The 7,481-nt window shown below is 37.1% G+C and overlaps 1 long non-coding RNA gene across 1 annotated transcript; it reads right to left on the bottom strand.

Annotated features, from left to right (window-relative positions):
- Positions 1-1,073: 1,073 nt before the first annotated feature.
- On the bottom strand, positions 1,074-1,640 carry LOC131931921 (uncharacterized). Its single transcript, XR_009384412.1, has 2 exons — positions 1,535-1,640; positions 1,074-1,321 (listed from the first exon to the last, which is right to left on the bottom strand). It is a non-coding gene; the product is annotated as an uncharacterized LOC131931921 (long non-coding RNA).
- Positions 1,641-7,481: the final 5,841 nt, after the last annotated feature.

The raw sequence follows: 7,481 nt of genomic DNA, 5'->3' as shown, positions 1-7,481 counted from the left end.
AGGGGATTTACTAGCCATGACAAACATAGAATACTTCGAGTTCAATTGATTGAAACTTTTGGAACCTTCGAAAGATCTGAGATTTAAACTGCTGTTATTTTCTCGTGTAGTTTCAAATGTTTGAAATGTAAATTAATTCATCTATCTCAATTTGTTCGTTCAAATCAAACTATTGGTTAGATTCAAGTGGGCCGATCAAGTCAAACTGTCGGCTACGTCTGTCTGATTTGGCCTAGTCTGCAAGACGATATATATATATATATATATATATATATATATATATATATATATATATATATATATATATATATATATATATATAAAGTCTGCATAAATCAATAAATGACGCATTCGCTCCAAGATACTAATTGACTACTTATTTATTCAAGATAGGCATAACATTTGATGAAATATATGGACGACAGGTTGATCCCCTTTGAGCGATTTCCGATTACCGGAAGTGATACTTCCAGTTTCTCAAAAGCCAACAGCTAAAATACTCATAATTTGAGTGCAGCTTCAGTTAGGTAGACGGAATTTCATACATAGGTTTTTAGATCCTATTCTTTTGATTCTTAAGTGTTTTCCGGATAACGGAAGTAGTTATTTTCGCATTTTTTTTTCTGATTTCTCAGACCGCCATAAGAATTTGATTACTTTTTGGTGCGATTTTTTTTAATGCCATTCTATTTTATTTTAAATATGTATAATAGAGCGGAAGATTAGTGCTTTATAAGGGTGTATTTTGTTTTGATTCCGATTCCTCAAAGGCCATTAGCAATTCGTAATTTTATATCTTATTCCCATAAAGCATATTCTAACAAGTTTCGACTTAAAAAAAAAATAAAAAAAAAAAAAATAAAAACGAGCAGTTTTCTCACAAACTTACTAGCCCGATTGCACTGGAAGTGCTATCCCCCTGATTGTTATAAAATAGTTTCCCAGAAAGTTTAAGGTGAGATAATTTTTTATTTATTTTATCTACAGTTTTCAAACCCTACTCATAACTGCGCTTAGTAGTATTATTTTTACCTTATACTATACAACAGTTGTTTAGAAAATAAAACTGTAACCTTAATTCAATACATTTTTAATAAACAAAAGAAAAAAATTGTTTTTCTTTAAACAATGATCGCAGAGCAAATTTCGTCGCTCAGTAGTTGGCCATTAAAGTAGAACATGGCTGTGCATCCTCCGCAGTAGTTGGCCACACAGTCGGCCATAGGAAACGAGATGCACCTCTCTACACTGCAGGGGTCAGCTTTACACATGGACAGCGGCTGGCTGCAGGCCCCGGGGGTGGGGACTGGCACGGCATACCCTGGTTGTGGGTGGAGTAACAATAGGCTTAGCCGTACCCTCGTGTTTGTATAGATAGTATGCATGGTGATGTCTTGCCTAGTGAAAGTTCTATACAACTTTATCTTCTGCTTACCTAGTATATACTATACTAAATTAAAATAGTGTTAATTAATATATAAGTACTGTTCCACATTGACTGACCTAGTAAAAGTACCATAAAACAATGACTCACCTACTGAAAGTACCGTACAAATACCCACAAAAACAAGAGCCAGTCTCATCATCATCGCTGTGTAATGATTTCCTTTATTGCGTGTGTGTGTGTGTATGTGTGTATGTGTGTATGTGTGTGTGTGTGTTCCTTGTCTTTAATTATGTCTATCGCCTATAGATAAGAAACTATCCGCACGGGTTACACACGTACAAACAGCTGTTGTAACGAAATCCCAACTTTACTTATAAAACATACGACATAGCAAATTATTTTTCAAACTTTATTTATGTCAACCCATATAAATATTATTCGAATTTTTTTTCAGTAAATTAGTAAATTATATTGCCATGTAATAAATTTTAAAATACAATATATTTTACGTTGACTTTTTAAATTATAGAAGGACGTTAGCAAGTAGATGTTCTGTCGTGTTCAGTACAGTTTTAAAACGTTGAAAGGGGTCACCTTATCTGAATGTGTTTAAGTCCAACTGTTGGTTAGATCTGAGCCAGTCATGTCTGTCAGAAGGATTTTGTTTTCTGTCTGTCTGATACAGCTGCTGTTTACAGGTACAGAGTGTGGTCAAATGTCTGTCTGGTGGTTACCTGTCTGATGTCTGTCAATGCCTTGGTGTCTGTCTGTGGTTGTCTGTTTGTCTGATATCTGTCTGATGTCTGTCTGTGACTCAATGCTTTAGTGTCTGTCTTTGGTTGTCTCTATAATGTCTATCATTTTGTAATCGGCTTATCGAGTCAGGTGTTTGTCTGTCTGATATCCGTCTGATGTTTGTCTGTAACTAAATGCCTGGTGTGTAGTTTCCTATAACATTGCTTAACTTTTTTTGCGAATTACTTTATTAAACGTAAACCAAGTATTGCATAACTGTAGCTTTCATCATTGTCTTTTACCGTTTGCGCCAAAGACACATGGGGCAGGTAAATTAGAGTTCATCTGTTTCAGGCACCTCGGCATATGACTCAATCATATGAGGGGATAGTATGGTCAGCACTATGCCCAGCCGCCTTTACTTTTCCTAACGTGAATTAAGTACCCATCAGATCTAGGTAGACCCAAGGACGTTGTACTGACTCGAACCAGGATTTGAACTCCAGACTTTCGGGTTAGCAGTCTCTCTACCGCTAGGCCACTCCGTCCCTTCTCACCTTCTACAACTGTAACTTTGAGATTTGTGTTGACCATGTCACGTGTTCGTCTAAAACGATAATGTGTAGGTACTAAAAATAGAGCGAGAGAGAATGAGAGAGAGAGAGAGAGAGGCCTCCTGTTGACAGTGTGTCATTTCTTGACATTTCTTGTCATTTTTCTTGTCATTTCTTGTGGTGAAAATTACACGTGAATAGAATATAATCTCTTCGTTGATAGTGTTCTATTTGATCTTGGCACACCTGACAAAACGAGCCACAAAGCTTACAAACCCAAGTGTAACAACCACCTCCACCCCCACCTCCACATCACATACAAACCCAAGTGTAACAACCACCTCCACCCCCACCTCCACATCACATACAAACCCAAGTGTAACAACCACCTCCACCTCCCCATCACCTACTCACTTTCTACTCCTCAGCGTGTGGCCTACCAACCCGTGCGGGTTGCTCTATCCGACCCGTGTCATGTGACGCTGACCCCTGCAGTGTCCAGACCTGCATCTCCTACCCCACGGCGGACTGTGTCCCCAACTACTGCGGGGGGTGCTTCGCGGATTTCTATTTCCAAGGTCAGCTCATTGATGACTTCGCGTGCACCAACATCATCATAGGATGAACTCACGCGATGGATGAATACATCAATTAAAACATCATTCGTGGATATATACACATGCTAACATCTTTACATCATCATCTGAGATGTTTAGGGGAATTATACAACAGTGTGAACACCATACAAAAAAGCCTCGACTAAAACATGTTTGTAGTCATTATCTGTTACATCTGGACTTAAATATAAATTGTAAAAATTATTTTGGATTTAATGACGCATCATCCGTGCAGGGAGAGCCATCACATCATCTTGTTTTCGTTATTTGGATTAAAACTATTCTAATTCTTAATAAATGGCAAGAAGTTTTAAAATGTTGATTTTCATCAATCAGATGTTTTTATTGTTCTTTAGTATGGTTAAAACCAGAACTTGTTAAGGGGTTGACCCTAAACAACGTCACGCTATAAACGGGAAGAGGGGGGGGGGTGCTTGGACTTTAGTGACGATTTGTGACGAGGGTGAGGGGTTGGGGTTTTTAAAAAAAGCTATGACGAAACGCTTTTGCATTACAAAAAGTTATGTCAGGAACTGAATTTTAACTGCAATTACGCTTTTTAAAAAGACTGTCATGTACGTTATGGGCGGTCAATGGAATGTCGTATCACGTTAGATAGTGTATGGGTGGGTTAAAAGACAAACAACAACAACACAAGACAGATAATACAATATCATGATTAGACTTTACGGTGACTAAATAAAAAGAATGTAACGCTGATTTGCTTTTGTGACGGATGTAGGGGAAATAACGCATTAAAAATAACGTCAACGTAAAAAATACTGGGTTATCTTTCTTTTGTCTATACGCGTAATTCAACTCTGGTAACGAAGCCAAATTAGGAAGGCTGGCAGATAGGCAACTCATTATAATTCTTTTTACGCTGCCATTTTTTGGCCCTGAGTTTCTTTCAGCCATTTTTATTTGGAAAGTAGGAGAGGGGGGAGGAGATTACGTGAAACTACCAGGGGGTGGGGGGGGGGGGGGAGAATGCCTGAAAGAAACTATTTTACCACATGTTTCTCACCCTGTATGGGACGGAGGGGTCTAGCGGTAGAGAGCTGGACTGCTAACCCGTAAGTCTCGAGTTCGAATCCGGGTTCAAGTCAGTAGACCGTCCCTGAGTCCACCCAACTCTGATGGGTATTAACTCAGGTTAGGGAAATTAAAGGCGGCTGGGCATAGTGCTGACCACACTATTCATTCATATGCCGAGGTCACAGAAACAAGTGAACTCTACTTCACTTGCCCCATAGACCGTCAGGTTTGAAAGGCAAACATTACTTTTCTCACCCTGTCTATTTTCGTCCCACTGAACTTTCAACCCAATCCAACTCCAGGTGCCTCATCAAATGTCCCGACCTCCTTTTCCGTTCCCTTACAATTGTGTCTTCCCACTTCTTACAAATGCGTCTTGTTTTTTATGCTAGTCCTCCATTCCTTCTCCCCCTCCACATTTAATCCAGACCCTCCATCATCACTCCCCCCCTCCCCACTCCGCTAAAATTTACTTTTGATGATAGCCTGACCGAGGATGGGCGAGGGTGGCCGGCCAATGAGTTCAAGACGTGGCTACAGTTTGGTTAAATGAGCCCAGATTTTTCTTACCTCCCCCTGTTGGTGAGCGCTGCTTGGACGACCCCCCCCCCCCCTACTCACCCTACCTAGTTTGTATACACAAGAATGACGGGAATTGAGTAAAAATCGATTATTTTGTAACACAATCGTCGGGGTTGGTCGACAGAAGGTTAGGGTGGGGGGATGGTGTGGGGGAGATGGGGTGGGGGAGATGGGGTGGGGGAGATGGTGTGGGGGAGATGAGGTGGGGGAGATGGGGTGGAGGATCATGAGTCGGACAGTCTATCTATATGCAGCGATGAGATTAAAGCCAGTTATTGTTCACTTTTAGTGTTGCACAACTTCTTTGGTCAAATTTTTGGAACAGATGGCACCAAACATTGACATTCCTGATGGCGTCTGCTTGAGTTTCACGTCTGGAATACTGTCGTCTGTCAAGTTTGGTGAGACGGACATTATTGTTGTCATGGTTCAGAAAACGAAATTTTTAAAAAAAAATTGCGTCATATCTTTCGTCAAACTTATTCGTGGTCTTCTTATCAAGCATTATCGATGCTATTTTATTTTCAATTATTCTTTTGGGCTACGTGAATTATTAAAGACAAAATACATCCAATATATATATATATATATATATATATATATATATATATATATATATATATATATATATATATATATATATATATATATATATATATATATATATATATATATATATATATATATATATATATATATATATATATATATACATATATATATATATATATATATATATATATATATATATATATATATATATATATATATATATATATATATATATATATATATATATATTACACAACAATTACTTAATCAAGTTGTTTTTCTATTATCAGGTGTTTTATGTACACAGCCCCAGATTTTGATAATATTTAAATATTTAAATTCTCATCCAAGAGTCCAACCCTTATGGTACCATTGGGGTTCATTTCCAGACAGAGATCTGTCTTTGTGCTACTTTGAATACAGGAACCAGATCGGGTTTTCCCCATGAGGTGTGCAATAAATTCCACCACGGTGTAACAAAAATGGGACTTGTCACTTTCGATTATGTTGTCATGGGTGTAAGTAAAGTAAAGTTCCCCTTCCAAACCTGACGGTCTTTGTGGTAAGTGAAGTAGAGTTCACTTGTTTCTGTGACCTCGGTATATGAAGATATAGTGTGGTCAACACTATGCCCAGCCGTCTTTTTTCTCCCCTAACATGGGTTAGTTACCCATCAGAGCTGGGTGGACTCAGGGACGGTCTACTAGCTTGAACCCAGATTCGAACTCGAGAAACACGGGTTAGCAGTCCAGCTCTCTATCGCTAGGCCACTCCGTCCGTTTGCGTAAGAGTTGATAAAACTGCCGGTGACAAAACCTTGATAGTGGGTCATTATTTAAATGTCGTCACAACAACTTCAAGACAGAAACTTGTCATCGGTGTTGATTTTCTAGGCAGGGTTTTAAAATCTAGGTATTCCTCGTGGAAGGGTAGGATAGCTTTTAATGACGTTAATTTAATTAAGCTGTAGCAGTGTTAGATCAGAAATTACTGTTCCAAAAATAGTATCTCTGATTTATGTGGCTACACCAACCTTGACCTCTGGACATCAAGGTTAAGGAAAGAGAATGACGTCACACACTTGTTAATCTTCAAAAAAACCTTTCATGATAATTCAGGCTAGAAATCCAGAGCTTAACAAATGGACGAAATTACCCTTTGTGAGATATAACTAAATAAACAAAACCCACTTTGTGGAAAAAAAACTAGCACATATACAAATAAACCGGGAGTGATCTCCCCTAAACTTTCTCGAATATTCTTATACATGATTTTCATCCATTTTTAATTACTTAAACTTTTAAAAATAGAATAGAATCTCGTAGAAAAAAGAATTACGCACCAAATAAATACCAAACAATATGCAAATTATAGTTCGGAATATTATTAGTATTTTAGAAATTCATATGCGTTTTTTGAGAAATCGGAAATAGCGTAAATTACTACTTTGTTCAAAATTTGAGAGAGGGCAGAAAATTAGATATTTAACTTACTTGTAAAATTTCATTAATCTATCTGAAACTTTAGACAGATTGTTGTATTGAACACCTCGCTAATACAAGTTTTACACATGGGGGGTAACTCGAGTAATATTAAACAAATCACTTAAACTGAGTGTAGCTTGTAGAATAGACAAGAAGCTTCAAATTCCACGTCAATTTAATTTTACCCAATTTTATTTTATTTTAAAATATGTCAATTTAAAAATGTTATGATAATATAAAATTTTACATTATTTAAACATCAATTTTTAAACACTTTATTGCCGCCAGATATTACTTGATTCAAATACGTGTCAATTTAATAGATTTTAATCCATCAAAAATCCTAAAATTTTACTTTCTGGTATATACGAAATATACAAAAAATTCATTTTTAGTTTGTTCCAAATACATTCCAAATACACTAAAATGTTATAAAACATGTTACCAGTTAAAACCAAGTTAGTCTTATTGTTCTAGCGTTATTTATGGAACAAAACATTCAGCTGTAAGCATACAAATGAATCCAGAAACA

The sequence above is a fragment of the Physella acuta genome, unplaced genomic scaffold (assembly GCF_028476545.2).
Source record: "Physella acuta isolate Inbredline_101_S28 unplaced genomic scaffold, ASM2847654v3 ptg002054l, whole genome shotgun sequence".
NCBI classification, from domain to species: Eukaryota; Metazoa; Mollusca; class Gastropoda; family Physidae; genus Physella; species Physella acuta.
Note: the sequence above shows the minus strand (reverse complement) of the source record. Positions and strands in the feature narration are given on the sequence as shown.